Below are 16066 nucleotides of genomic sequence, written 5' to 3'. Positions count from 1 at the left end.
GTAGCGTAAGGTCCTTCTGGATGTCTTCCCAGTGCATCACAGGAACTCTGCTCCTTCAAGTCGTCCATTCCCAGGGTTGAAATACTCTCTGATGGCTTCTTGTTGGGGGGGCTCTTACTCCTGAAGATGCGATTCACCCTCACTTTCATCACCTCGTAGATGTAGTCCAGGATCTCCAGTATGGTCAGGATGCTGGCTCCAATGAACAGACCCATCTGTACCCCGATGCCACCTAATAATCCCGCAAGGTCATAGGTCTTCAAAATTCATAGCCTCAAAGAAAATGTCCGAAACCAAGAAATTTTCTTTGATGTAGGTTTCGTTCTTCTGTTACTTCTTGGCCAGGTAGCGGGCGGACTCCTTGTTGGGGATGCGCACCATGGAGATCTCCTTCCCATAGCAGGTCATGTTGCAGGGCATGGGGCAAGAGCACCTTTCCGTCATGTCCTCCACCATGGCATCTAGAGTGTGGTCTGCACACTCCATATACGCGTTGGGAGCACAGATTGTCTCGTTTCCCCTTCCCCGTTTGTGTTTCCAGTCCCACGGCCGTCAATCTTGTAGCACGCGAAAGCGATGGACATGAATTGTTGTTTATCTGTCAGATTAAAAGGCAAAAATAATGACAAAGTATTCATGTAGTCCCAGGGAACCTTCCCAGACTTTAAAGTTTGTAAAGTCCATGCAAACTGCATGATAGAACATAATTAATTTTGACCTTGGTATAAAACACACATGTCATCCTGTGCAATATCTACAACAGATGAAACAATATTATCCAAAGTGTCAATTCTGGAAGAAAGAGTATAAATGCTATTATCAATGACAGCAAGCACTTTTTCCAAATTAGCTTGATCAATAGCCCTTAATCTAGAAGCAGCTTCAATTTGAGATAATTTCCAAACTTCGTTGTAAATAGCATATACCCATCTTTTGGACCTGCCTCCCACAGGGCCTTTAACAAAGTCATTTAAATCAACATTGTCAGTCAATTGGGACAAATGAAGTTTGACTGGCGCTAAGGTGGAATGTTTAAGCCAATTTTGACATAATTTACCTACCGAATAGGTAGTAACAGAATGGGAAGTTTCAAATCGGGGGTCAATTCTAACCTGTGTATAGCCGGGGATCAAACCCAGAAAGCGATGTTGACATGAATCTGAACTTTCTTGCCACAATAACCATCCTTGAGGATCCATGTTTGAAATATTAAAGGATGTATTAGTGATCAGTGACTGTAATTCATTAAGGGACATATCCGTGTGATTATCCCAGGTTGGATAAGCACCCAGGTCAGGAATAGTAGGGGCATTCATCTTTTTAGAAGTAGCCAATCCAAAGCAAGTGGTTTGAAAAATAGTAGAATTCAAAAACAACATGTGGGTCGGGATGAGGCATGCATGATGCAGAGATTCGGTGTCCTGCACTTGCCATGCCTTAGAACCCCAAACAGATTTAAGATCAATGGTATCTTTCCACAGTTCATAGCCTCCTATAGCCAATTCATCCAAAAAGGACTTCGAATACAGTAATTTAGTGTGTGTAAGCCTAACTTTGTTTTTTTTTTTTTTTTTTTTTTTTGTAAAATTTTTATTTTGCAAAATCCAAAAAAAAGGATGGTACAGAGAAAAGATATTCAAGGCGCCCATCCCTCCCCCCTCCCCCCACTCTGTGTATCTTACTGAATCAAAGGCACTGAAGAAAAGGGAAAACATAATTAAATGGCGTTTATAAAAGTCGGGAAAAGAAAAGAAAAGAAGAAGTGAAATAAAAAATAAAAGAGAAGGTAATGAAAGGTAGTCCAGACATCAGAAAGGAGAGAAGCAAGAAAAAGTGTGACAGCATAGGAAAAAAGGAACAAGCATGGAAAGAAAAGAAAAAAAAAAAAAAAAAAACAGGACGGGTCAGCCCGGCTGTTCTAACCACGAAGTCAGTTTTCCCCACACATCCAGGCCCTTCTTCCGGCTTTTGCGCCCTTTCCTAGCGTAAACTGCTTTTTCTAGGTGGTATGTAGCGACTAGTCTGGCCAGCCATTGAGAAAATGGTGGAGGATCAGTATCTAACCATACGGAAGCAACACAGATCCTCCAGACTGCCATTGCAATGAAGGTTAGGCCCACGCTTTTGATCCTGATGTTTTCAGATTGAGTCCCCAGCAGGATGACTGTTGGGGTTAGTACAGTAGTCTGGGAGGTGACTTCCCCTAGAAATTCCTGTATTTTACGAAGGGTTGAGACAAGTTTAGGACAGGTTGCAAAAATGTGGATTGAGTCGACACCAAACTCAGAACACCGGGGGCATAAAGTCCCTTTGCCAGCTCCCCACTTAGCAATCTTGTTGGGGGTAATGTACAGAAAAAAAATAGTTTTAAAGTGTTGTGCCTGTAGTTTGGCTGAAAGCAAAATATTTTGGGATAATACTAATGAGTTAAAAAATATACTAGATGAAGAATCGAGTTTGGTGTGCCATTTGTCTGCTATCTTTTGTAGGTCGTCTGGGGTTTGTCTATTTAGTATATTGTACAAAAGACCTATCCGAGGGGCCGTGGCGTCGCGTAATTTGTTGAGAAGATCTACTTCCGTGAATCCTGCCTTACCCCCAACCTTTCTGCAGAGGAAGTTAGAGATGGAAAAATATTTGAAAACATCTTGATTTTTCAGACTGTATTTAAGTTGCAGGTTTGCGAATGATTTGACTCCCTCGCTGGAAATGAGATCCCCCAGTTTCGTGATACCTGCCCTGTGCCAGTCTAAGAAGTAGGACCTGCCAAAAATGGCGGGAAGATTACAATTTGTCATAATGGGAGAGTAATAGTTAAATCTTCCCAGCCCAAATATTCTGCGGATATTACGAAAAACCTTGTATGAGTTCATGAGGGTCTTGAATCTCACACGTTTGTAATATCCGAAAGAGGTCTCTCGGAGGAGGCAGCCCCAGTGGTCTTCACCGAGTAAAAGTTTAAATGGTGAAGAGAGACCAAATGTGGCTTCTGGGGGGGGTTCTCTCACCAGCTCAGAACTATATTGCATCACTGCGGCCCAGTAGTAGAGCATAATGTTAGGGAAGGCCCACCCACCCCGCTCTCTAGGAAGAGATAGCTGCTTTAGAGCCCTCCTTGGTTGTGAATAGGCCCAAATAAATTGCGTATAGATTTGCTGAAATTTCTGTAGATTAGCTTTGCTAAATTCCAGAGGTACGGTACGGAAAAAGTAAAGAAGTTTAGGGAAGTATGTCATCTTAATGACGTTGCATCTTCCAACGAGGGTCAAATGGAGGTTATCAATCTTTTTAAGGGCCTTCTTGGTTTCTACAGCGAGAGTAGTTAAGTTATCTGCTACAATTTCATCAATACTAGCAGATATAGAAACCCCCAAGTATTTAGCTTTTGGCACCACCCTTGCGTCAGTCCAGGTAATTTCTTTATTTATAATTATTTGGGTTTTATTTTTGTTCAAGGCATAGCCCGAGATTTTCCCAAATTTTTGTGCCTCTAGCTCTAATGCAATTATGGTGTTTTCAGGATCAGGGGATGTTATGGCCAGGTCATCTGCGTAAGCCAAAATTTTGGTGTTAATGCCCTGGGTGCTGATTGCTAAGATGGCGGGATTCCTTTCAATTTGTTTAATGAATGGGTCTAGGTATAAGGCAAATAACAGCGGGGAACAGGGACAGCCCTGTCTTGTTCCCCGGGAGATGTTAAATTGATCAGTGAGTCGCCCATTAATGGAGACACATGCCTTTGGTTGTAGATATAATGCCTGTACCGCCTGAGTGAGTCTCGTCCCAAAACCCATCCTGCCCATGACAGCCCACAGAAACCGCCAGGAGACCCGATCGAATGCTTTTTCCGCGTCTAGTAGTGTTAAAGACATCGGGTCTCCTGCTACCTGCGCTGCGTCAAACAGGGTAATGGCTCTCCTGACATGTTCTGTGGTGCCTTTTTTAGGAATAAAACCATGTTGCCGCTCAGAAACTAAGGACTCGATCACAGACGAGATTCTGGATGCCAATATTTTAGAGAAGGCTTTAGAGTCACAATTAATAAGGGTGATGGGTCTGTAAGAACTCATCTCCAGTGGGGGCTTATCCTTTTTGAGGAATATAGAGATTCTAGCATTGGACCAAGAAGCAGGAGGAGAAGCCCCATTAAAGATAGACCTAACTACATCGGTGAATATAGTTTTGATTTGAGGGGCGAAGATCTTGTAGAACTCTACAGGAATACCATCCATTCCTGCAGCTTTCCCATCTGGTAAACTAGATAAAGCTTCCAAGATTTCGTCCCAGGTTGGAGTAAGTTCTAGTAGTTCAGTGTTATCAGGGGTGAGCTGTCTAAGATCTATCTCGCTTAGGTAGCTGGCTATCTCGCTTTCGAGTGGGCCAGCCGCACTACAGTTCTCCTCAGTGTATAAGTCGGAGTAGAATTCCTGAAATCCCTTCAGTATTTCGTTAGGATCATTGGTCTCGTTCCCTGTGGTTAGTTTAATTGTGTGTATCTCAATGCTTGTAGATTGTTGCCTGGATTGGACGGCTAGATGATGCCCGATGCGATCACTGCACTCGTAATTTTTTTCCCGCTGTGCTGCCCACTTAGCTGCAGTTTTTTCCGCAAATACTGCCCCTATATCTGCTTTAGCGAGGACTACTTCTTTTTGGGCATTTTCGGTATCTTGTCCTGACTTAACCAATAGGACCAAGTTTGTTTCTGCTCTTCTTAATTTCTCCTGTAAGTCATTAATTACCAGCTTCTCCTTCCTATTTCTCCTTGCTGAGAAACTCAAAGTTTCGCCCCGGACCCCCGCCTTTAGTGTGTCCCAGACAGTCATTATGGAAGCGGTTCCGACGTTTATTTCCAGAAATTCTTGGATCCAACCTTGCATATGAGCCCTATAGTCAAGATTTTGTAGCAGGGCTTTCTCGAAGCTCCATCTAGGTGCCTCCTTCCACTTCCCTAATCCCTTAATATTTACTATAAGGGGGTTGTGATCTGACATAAATCGAGGTGCAATGTCTATGGTACAGTTGCTAAGGAGTGAAGATGAAACAAAGAAGTAGTCTAATCTAACAAAGGTGCTATGTGGGGCCGAAAAGAAGGTATAGCCAGGTTGTGTGGGATTTAAACTGGCCCAGACATCACTCAATCCGTGGGTCTGAGCAAGGTTCATTAGTGCTTGATATACTCGGGGTTTTCTGCCTTTATATCTCCATTTATTATCAAATTTCCAGTCAGAGGGCAGATGTATGTTGAGGTCACCACATAGGATGACAGGAGTAGGCCAGTGGGCCAGCTCCCCTGAGACCATGTTAATAATCCCTGGGTCATCTACATTGCTGCCATACAGTGAGCAGAGGGTAAAAGGAAGGTTAAAGGTAAGGTGGCATTCAGCTATCACCCATCGGCCCAGCGGATCTGATTTAACCCGGGGATTGCTAAGAGAAAGTCTTCTATCCGCCAAAATGCCTACCCCTTTTGTCTTGACACCCTGTGTAGTAGCCCCAATAACTTTAAACCCTAATGTATCTAACAAGTGCTTCTGTGAACACTCTATGTGGGTCTCTTGAAGGCAGATTAAGTTGCCCCCTAATGAACGTAAGCCTTGAGCAACATTTTGCCTTTTAAAAGTATCATTCAAACCGCAAATGTTAGCAGAGACAAGCCTGAGTGAATCTATCCTAGCCATCTAAATTTTAAGAATAAAACATTCTCCTTGCCCAATATCTTACCAAGTGAGTACAAAAATATGTATGTGCCAAAAAGTGCCCTTGATTCTTCTGTGCCTTTTCTAGTGCCCCTCCCCCCCCCACCCTGCCCACCCCCCCCTTCATCTGAGCAATCAGGAATAACCTGAATGATGATAGTCAGTCATGAGGCCCGGCTGTCAGCCACGCCATAAGAAAAACCAAATTAAGCTTTTTCAATCGGCTAGTAGCCCCCTTGCTCTCCTTTGAGAAAATGAAGCAAACAGCGATGCAAATAATCAGAAAGAAAAAGAAAAAAGAAACCCAGGAGGGTTGCCCATTATGTCAGGTTTGAAGATTCACATAATGCTGCCGTGATATGACCATAAACCAGGTTTGCATATTTATAGAGAGTAAGAATAAGAGTAGAGAGAGAATAACAGGGGCAGAAGAAAATTAACTTTTCATCTAAGATTCTTCCTAGATTTTAGCTCGTTCAGGTATTCTCCAGCTTTAACTTCAGAAAGAAAAACTTTGGTCCCCCCATTAACAATTACTTTAAGTCTAGCAGGGTTCATTAAATATACTTCGGCCCCTAGCTGCTGAAACGGAGAGATCAGTTGTCTCAGACGCCATCTTCGCTCTACTGTCTGATGGCAGAAGTCAGGTTTAGCGAAGAATGTTATACCATTGGCCCCTTTCTTGGAGTTGGGGCGAGCCTGGTCGTATATTAACTGTCTAAGAAGAAAATTGCCAAAGTAAACCAGGAATACCCTTGGCTGTCCTCCAGTGGTGTTGCCGCGGCCGTGTTGCTGTCTCTGATTGAAGGGAAAGCGGTGCGCCCTCTGGACCTCGCGATCCCAATCCCAGCCCTGTTGGTCAGGGAAGGAGTCCTGCAAAAGTTTCACAATGAAGCGTCTCGGGTCGTCCCCTTCCTTCCCTTCCGGAATGCCAAGCAGACGAAGGTTATTCCTGCGCTGGCGATTTTCCTGGTCCTCCATCTTAGCCATTAGGTCTACCAGGCAGGCACTGTTGGATTCGCTCTGTTGTTTAATTGCCACGGCTTCGGTTTCCAGGTGCTCGGTACGTGCCTCCACCATGGAGACGCGGTCACTGATGTCAGTGCAGGTTTTATTCAGCCTTCTTATTCCTCCCTGAAGTTTCTTAGAAGCACTTTTGGCCGCGCGGTTATCGGCCCGGACCTCCTCCTGAAACTCTTTGATGGAAGCTAGGATAGAGGCGAGGGATGGCTCAGCTGGGTCTGCCGGCAGGTTTTTGGTAGATCCCCACTGTGTAGTATTGGGGTCATCATCGTCCAGAGGGTAAGACATTTGGGAGTCTGAGTAGTCCCATTTCAGCTGGCTACGCCGCTTGTTCTTACTTCTAGGTTTCTTTGGTCGCTGAACCGTGCCAGTGTCCTGGATTGAGGCTTCCCCTTCACTTGTGTTGGACCCATCCTCGCCTGAGGAGGTGGGTGTGCTATCGGAGACAGAATAGAAATGCTCAGGTCCTACTTCTGGGGTCCAGGGAGCTTGTACGCCGAGAGGAGCCTCTAAGTGCTGAATAAAGTTGGCTATACCCGACATCTGTGTTTCAGGCGCTTTGAGAAGGGTATCGATCTTTGAGTCGCTGCCAGGTTCCTGCGCAAGAAGAGGCAGAGTTGGTAGAGCTTGTTGCATGGACGCCCCTTTTAGGGGGTTAATAGAGGGTACACAGAGAGAGATGCCCAAGTTTGCAGCCTGGTCTGGTAGTGCCACAGAGGTACCATTGGTACCATTGGTGCTAATGTCGTCGTCAGTGCTTAGAATTTCCTTAGGTCCGTTTTCTGCCAAAGCAGTCTCTTGGTTAGCCGCTAAGCAGGCCTCTTGCTGTGAGCTAGATGCAGATGCTGGTGTAGTCAGCATAGTTAGTGAGACCGTTGTGATGCTCTCAGTGACACTCTCGGTGGGGCTTACAAGAGACTTGGAAGTACCGCCTGAGGACTGGGCTCTGGCTCCCAAAAACAATTTTGCAAATGGGGGCTGCATAGGGGTTAAATCTTTTGCAACTTGGGAGTTTTTAACGTCTTTAGGCAGCCCGCCCCCCCCCCAGCTCTTCCCAGCAGTATTTTGCTGCCACTAACCTCTTGCTTGGGTTTAAAGGTTGCTTCTGCAGATGCTGTATTCCTGCGATCTCTGGCCTCGAGAGTGGAAGCTGTCTTCGTTTTACCACCCTTCTTGGCTCCCCGGGCGCTCATGTTGAAATTATGAGACTTGCTGAAAGCAGGAGCCAAAGGTGCAGTAAGTAATGAGGTCCAGGTCAAGGCCGCGCTAAAGCACCGCTCTAGCAGAGGCAGGGCCGGAGGCAGGAAATCCGATGTACAAATAAATAAACGAAAGGTGGCCTTAATTCTTCCTTCCTTAGAGATACCGCGTCCATATAATTGCTGCGGAGATTCGTAGCTTCTTGATGACAGCCTCAGCGTTCTCAGCGTTCTCTGTGTTCTGCGAACTGGCATCGCATCGCGGGGACGCAGGGCGGCTAGCCGATCATCTACGCGTCCAGCGTGAGCAGCCGAGCAGCGCGAGCACTCACGCTGACTTCATCTTGCTCCCCCGCCTGTAAGCCTAACTTTGGAAGTGGACTTAGCAGATATTTTGAAATAAAAGGCTTCAGGATTGGATCCACTAAAATCCGTAAAATATGTAAATTGTTTCAATAGAGTTTTTGAACTACCTTCAATGGGAGCTGGGCAATGTTCCCATTGTGTATAGTTAACGACATTTCTAAATGTATTTGCTTTATGTAGGAAATGATTGCCATAGTGTTGGTAGCAAAATAACTCTGCATAATTCGCTGAGTCCAAGTACAAATCTTCAGCATCAAAAGCAGCATAATATTTCAAATCAGAAATAAGAGCCTCAACGGCTTGGACATCCCAATCATCAGAGCTTATGTTTTGTTTCACAACATCCCCCATAGAAATACAAAGTACATTGGGAACATTACCCACCTCTGTAGGGCCATCAATTTAAAATTTTACAGCATCCCATACAATCCCATCTAACACTGGCCAGGCAGTAATGTTAACAAAAGTGTGGTCCCTCTTCATGATATGTGATGAGGAGTGGGGTTCCAAAGTTCCATCAATTAATCTAATTGTAGATCTTTCAGTAAGGTAATGTCCATTCACTAGACGAAAAAAGACAACTACAAATCCAATCGTCAGAAACAAAAAAATAGATATGAGCACCAGCCAAATGTAGGTCCATGGGGGAATCAAAAAATGTCTTTTAAACCAAACAGTAAAAATAAAAATTTACGATGGGGTATTCGATGTTGTAGAGTTAGTGTCAAATGAAAAACGTGACTGGTCAACTGCACTTGATTGCACACCAGGTAACGACACATCTGTGGGATAGGTATACTCAGTATCTTCATGGGGACCACCAGTTGGTGGAGTCAATAAAGGATTAGTAACTGTATGCATCTCGATGGCAATGTCAGGCCTGTTCGTATTTGCCGGGGCCAAAACAGAATTTCTCAGCATTGCTGGACAAGAGACCGCTGGAGTCATACTAAGAAGAATCGGCCACTCATTTTAGTTTGACATTTTTCAATGGAGATGTACCTGTTATCCTTGCGACCAGGAAGTGGAGGTAAAATGACTGTTCTTGTACCCTGCACACCAAGCACTGGAACAGGTGCACGATAAGAGGGGCCAAACTCCTTCTTGTTCTCCACCTTCTCACGGACCAGGTCACCGACTCGAGGTAGCCAGCCAAGTACCGAAATCTGAAGTGCAGCATCAGTTGTGGAGGGCAAGTGTTCCTTTGCAAGACTGTCTTGAGCCTCTTATAGATTCTGTAACACAGCAGAATGATCATCTACGTCAAAGGGTGCGGCCAACGCTGCCATGTCTAGACCATCAAGGTTCAGGACAAACATTTTTCTGCAAAAGAGTATTTCGTATGGGGTCCACCCACCCAGAGACCTTCTAGGGAGATTATTAAGTGCACGTTGAACGCTATACAAATGGGCCAACCAGTTCCTGCCAGTATCTAAAACCCTAGCTGTCAAGGATTGTTTTAAGTCACGGTTCATTCGTTCCACAACAGAATTGCCCTCAGGCCGGTATGGAGACGAAAATTTGACCTGGACCCCCAAAGACCTCATGGCATCCTTGTACACCTTAGAGGCAAATGCCGGACCCTGGTCCAAATGGAGGGTACCACATGCAAAAATTCCCACAAAGACACGCAAATCCCTGATGACAATTCGAGCATCAGCACTCCTTTGTGGCCAGACCCATAGAAAAAGTGTGCACGAATCCACTGCAACTAAGATAAACTTATACGCAGTATCAGAGGAAAAAGGACCGCAGTGCTCTAGATAAACACACCCAAGAGGCTTATTAGATATGTACAACTGTGTTTGAGGTGGACGCACAGCAGTCGACGGTTTAATCTGCTGGCAAATGTCACAAGTAAGGACACAATCTGAGTCTGTTTATACAATCTGCACCACCAGTAACATTGTTGCAAGATCATGACAGTCGTTGACACGCCTGCATGGGCTGAGGCCATACCTTTGTGAGCGGCTGTTATCAAGGAAAGTCTGCGGTCCGCGTTGGGAATCAACCAGTCACCAACGTCGTTAATTCTCACATAGGGGAACTTTATCAGGACTTAAATGATAAGAATATTTAGAAGGGAAACCCCTAGGGTAATTATCTCCCTTCCCAGTAGCAGCAATAGCTGCCAAGATGCCATCATCAATCTTACTTTTGGATTTTGTAACTGCTGCTACTAGATATGTTGCCACTGAAGTTTTCGCTGCTTCATCAGCTAAACTGTTGCCAACAGCGTGTACCCCTACGCGCTGGTGACCAAGAGTATGAATTACATTTACGAGCGGCAGACGTTGTTTAAGTTCTGCGACTCGAACCCAAAGCATTTTAAGTTTGATTGTGCTACCTTTGGAATCACAATAATCATTTTGAGACCAAAAGAATACATTGTCGTTGAAACATTGAACACAGTAGAAAGAGTCACTGCTGCAAATACCTTACCCTAGTTCTCACAATCTGTCACTTCAGGGACTAAGTCTTTCTGCAAACTAATTGTAAGAATCCTGTGTTTCTCCACAGGAGTTAAATTAGGAAAAACCGCTTCCAACGGTCAAATTTCTCAGCAAGTCAATAAGGCATATCGTCCTTATTCTGGGTTCGCTTGCCCATTACCGAATTAACCATGACGGGACTAATAGTAATCCCTGCCAGTCCAACTGGTTGCGTCGCAACTCCAGGTGCCCCCACCTGGAGATTGCGTGAGACGTATTGCACCAAAACCCTATACACCACAATCATGGCCGTATGTAGTTGATGTAAGTCATCCACCGGGGCTTGTAAATAACATGGATGAGGTGTGAACCTGTGGCGCTTACTGGAGGTACCTGGTGGGCTAGTTGGCCCCCAGGGGCCCTCAGGATTGAAGGGGAATTAAATCCCTAACTTAAAACGCGCCACAGGGCGTGTTTGCACATATGTCTCCTCAGGCCCCTCCCTTCACCACTGTGCCAACACGCCCTGTGGCGCGTTTTAAGTTGGGGAATTAAGTCCCCTTGAATTCTGAGGGTCCCTGGGGTCCAACTAGCCCACGAGGTACCTCCCAGTAAGCGCCACAGAGCTGCATTGCAGGGAGGTGTAAAAAGGGGTGTGGCCTGGACCACCTCTCTGCAACGCAGCCCTGTGGCGGTTCCTGGAGGTACCTGGTGGGCTAGTTGGCCCCAGGGGCCCTCAGGATTGAAGGGGAATTAATCCCCCAACTTAAAATGCGCCACAGGGTGTGTTTGCACATATGTCACCTCAGGCCACACCCCCTTTCCCCACCACTCTACAAACATGCCCCCTGGCGCGTTGTAAGTTGGGGGATTAAGTCCCCTTGAATCCTGAGGGTCCCTGGGGTCCAACTAGCCCACCAGGTACCTCCAGTAAGCGCCACAGGGCTGCGTTGCAAAGAGGTGTAAAGAGGGGCGTGGCCTGGACCACCTCTCTGCAACGCAGCCCTGTGGCGCTTATTGGAGGTACCTGGTGAGCTAGTTGGCCCCCAGGGGCCCTCAGGATTGAAGGGGAATTAATTCCCTAACTTAAAACGCGCCACAGGGCGTGTTTGCACATATGTCACCTCAGGCTCCGCCCCCTCCCTTCACCACTGTGCAAACGCGCTCCGTGGCGCGTTTGAAGTTGGGAGATTATGTCCCCTTGAATCCTGAGGGTCCCTGGGGTCCAACTAGCCCACCAGGTACCTCCAGTAAGCGCCACAGGGCTGTGTTGCAAAGAGGTGTAAAAAGGGGCGTGGCCTGGACCACTTCTCTGCAACGCAGCCCTGTGGCGCTTACTGGAGGTACCTGGTGGGCTAGTTGGCCCCCAGGGACCACCAGTATTGAAGGGGAATTAATTCCCCAATTTAAAACGCACCACAGGGTGCGTTTGCAGAGTGTTGCTGGGAGGGGGCGGGGCCTCTGGCACGATCGCGCCTATTTTTTATGAATTTTTTTAGAATGGGGGCTGTGTGGCGCCCCTCCTTTTCCCTTTTTTTTGGGCCCTGGGGACTCCATCCCCCAGGGCCTGAACCCTTCTTAAAAAATAAAATTAAAAAAATTAACAGGAAGGGGGCCATGTGGGCCCCCCTCCCGTGGCCAATTCCGGCCCCGGGGACCCCCAGGGGCATGGCAAATTTTTTTTTTTATGGAGTGGGGCTGCGTGGCCCCCCTCCTGAGCCCTCTACTGGCCCCGGGGACCCCATCCCCTGGGGCCGGCCTTTATTTATTTATTTGATTTAATTTTGGGGAGGGGGGCCACATGATCCCCCTCCTAGGCCACTTCTAGCCCCGGGGGATGGGCAGGCCCTATACGTTGGGGACCGTGGGGGGAGCCCCAATGCCCCCACGGTCCCGCTGGCTCCCCGCGTCCTGCAGGAGCCGGCATTGCTTTTCCACATGGGGAGCTGCTGACATGCAGCTCCCCTTGTGGAAAAGCAATCTGCTTTGCTTCATTGAAGCGAGAGCAGGTTTCCCTGCTCTAGCTTCAATGAAGCAAAGCAGTTTGCAAACAGCAGTGTCCCGGGGGTGGGCCCCCCGGGACACTGCAGGAGCTGGCCCTGGGGGGAGGTGGTCCCCAGGACCATCAAGGGCTCCTGGAGGGGGGCCATGCGGCCTGCCTCCCAATATTGGCAACGCCCCGTGGAGGTGGTGGTCCCCGGGGCTCGGGGTCTGTAATGGACCCCCAAATTCACATAGTTAGAGCCCCAGGGAGGTGGCGCTCCCCGGGGCGTGTGGGGGATCGATCCCCCCACACAGGTTCTTAAAAGTTTTTTTAAAAACAAGCCCCGGGGGGTGGCGGTCCCTGGGGCTGCGGGGGGCCCTTGTGCCCCCGCAAATATTTAAGGAAAGCCCAAGGGTGTGGCGGTCCCCGGGGCTGTGGGGCCCTCCTGGGCCCCCCAATCACAAAATAGCATGCCCCTGGGTCTTGGCCCACCCGCTTCGTTTTTTTTATTTTCGCAGCAGGATCCGCGGATTCTCCGCGACATTAGCTGATTTTTTGTTTGGTCCTTGTGGGACCCCCTAAGCAGGCCTAGGGCATCAGGGTGTTTCTACCCTGCCCCCGTTTCTTGTTTTACGCATTTGTTTTTCTGTTTTCTTGTGACTCGGTTCTACCGAGTCACAAGATGGCTGCCAACACTTCCTGGTTTGGAGTGTTGACAGCCAATTTGAATAAAGCTCATGGTCGGGAGGGTCCGCGGATCCACCGCGCCTCTATATATCAAAACAGTTATTTTTTGATTTTCTCAGCAACTACTGAACAGATTTACACCATTTAAAAAAAGGGTGCTTTCTGATCCAAGCACTACCTTTTTTGCCAAATTTGTTGTAATTCCGTTCAGCAGTTCGAGCTGTAGCCGTGTCTAAAGTTTCCTATGGGAAATTCATTTTCCGACCTCTTTTTTTTAAATTTCTCAGGAACTACTGAACGGATTTACACCATTTAACAAAAAGGGCTCTTTCTGAACCAAGGGCTACCTTTTTGCTAAATTTGGTGTAATTCCGTTCAGCAGTTCGGGCTGTAGCCGTGCCTAGAGTTTCCTACGGAAAATAACATGGAGAAAACACGTTTTGGGACCCCCCTTTTTTCTCAGCCCCTGCTTAGCGAATCACCCCGAAACTTTCAGGATAGGAGCTGACTGGAGCGGGCCACAAGTTTTGAAACTTTCGTGAAGATTCGTCAACCGGCGCCAAAGTTATTGGGAAAGAAAAAACACTTTTCCTATGGAAACTAGGTCCTAACTATAACTATCTACTGGCTACCGCCCGTAGATTATATATATAAAAATCACAAACAATACTGAGAAATTAACATATCAATTCAATAAACATTTGTGAACAATGAGTCCTCTGATTCCGTTTCTTTTATGTTTTTTTTATTTTTCTTGTTCACGTACACTGCGCTTCTTCAGGGCTGTCATACAAACAAAAATAATACAATTAGAATTTCAACTGTGATTCTCAATACACAAATAATATTTCAATGTATCCTACCTATTTAATAAACACATATTTAAATTTAAACTATATATACAAGCACAAATCTAACTTCCTAAATTTATAATATATAGAATAACTAGTATATCAATATATTGAGCCTATTTAACAACACACATCTGGATTTAAACCATATATAGAAGCATATATTTGGCTCCCAGAGTTTTCATCTTGAATGCAATAATTCTTTCAGGCTGCAAGAATATACTTTACTCTTTTCCATTATACCATTCTCTTACTTAAATTCCTTCCTCAATGTTCTTGATTTCTTGTTCTACTGTTTTTCTATGTTATTGACATCTTAACCCATCTCTTCTATTTTAGATTCAAGATTCCATATCCATTCATCCTGTATGTCTCCTAAGGGGAAACAAATCTCTATTTGAATTACCTTATATTATATCTTGAGTCCCGTCTTATTGGATCTATTCCTCGACCCAAATAACCACCATCTTATTTATTCAGTATTCTGAAAAGCATATTAAGATATATCCTCATTACTATTCAGAGTTGAAAAACTGTTTTTAATATTAAGTCTTTTTATTCTAACGTATTAACTATTTTCTCACCTTATTTTTTAAATTAAAGTTGGTATAGATGCATTATTTAGATTCTCACTATATACGTAGTTTCCACGTCCTATTTCATTGGTCTTAGTCTTAAGCGCCCCTTGATACGGTCTCTAAAATGAAATGAAGTGAGCCTTGTTTTAATCATAATTTAGATATATATATACATAAAGAAACATTATAGAAATTATATAAATTCCCTTTTATTTATGTCTCTCAAACCACGAGATTACTCATAATTTTCAGAGCCCTCCTTCAATATTAGACTAAGGGAGTAAGGACATTGCTCTTGCTATCGCCCGGTTCTATTTCCTCCAAAGTCACGATTTAAAAAAAGAATCTGCAATCCCAGCCCACAGTAGAGCAGCTCTTAGTTCCCATAGCCCCAGCACAATGCATCAAAGCTTTATTCCTCCTTACCGCAATAAGGCTCGGAGCCTCCGTGTCCGTCCCACATCAATTCCCAGCAGGTAGTGAACGGTTCACTACTACTGCCTTAAATACTCCTCCCTCCTTAACTTGCAACACCTGTTGTTGGCAGGAAATGTTTTAACGTGACGTTGTGCATCTCCCTTCCTTCGATTTTACCTCATTATGACTAAGCTCCAAATATTGGTTTTTCTGGAATATTATTTATCCATGAATAAACCAAAATTACATACACAAATTATAAATTAAAAAGAAATTATCTAAATTGAATTTCAAACTTTTTTTTCCAAAGGTTAGGATCGAACCTATTACCCTATTAGCAGCAACCATCGTGTTTAGTACGGTGTGCTAATATGCTTACTTATTTATTAATTGGTTCTACTTCTTATATTATATTCTATAAACGCTTATTTAATTGTGCCTGATGTCAATTGTTATGCACTGTTAGGTCCTTATGTATATAATACACCTTATCGGTGTCACGATAGTTCACAAAAAACCTGAGATCACCATTTCTTCAGCTCTCGTCTATTGTTAAACAGCGAGATTTCAACCGGCACTGCGCCGTCTTACTCCCTTATTTCAAAAAGTTTTTTAATTATCATGGACTTACTCAACATTTAATTTTTAAATTATATATACTTAAAAAAACACATTGTACACATATTGTTAGTCTTTAATCTTTTTATTATTGGACCTTATTCAATACATTTTTTCCCAGAGGGGGGAATCGAACCCACTGCTAAGATCTCATCTGTCCCCTTGTTTAGTCTGATGCACTATTACGTTTCTATTATGTTCTTTATCTTGTT

The sequence above is a fragment of the Triturus cristatus genome, chromosome 1_2, assembly GCF_964204655.1.
Source record: "Triturus cristatus chromosome 1_2, aTriCri1.1, whole genome shotgun sequence".
Lineage (NCBI taxonomy): Eukaryota > Metazoa > Chordata > Amphibia > Caudata > Salamandridae > Triturus > Triturus cristatus.
The sequence above is the reverse complement of the archived record's forward strand: the minus strand, read 5'-3'. Positions refer to the sequence as shown.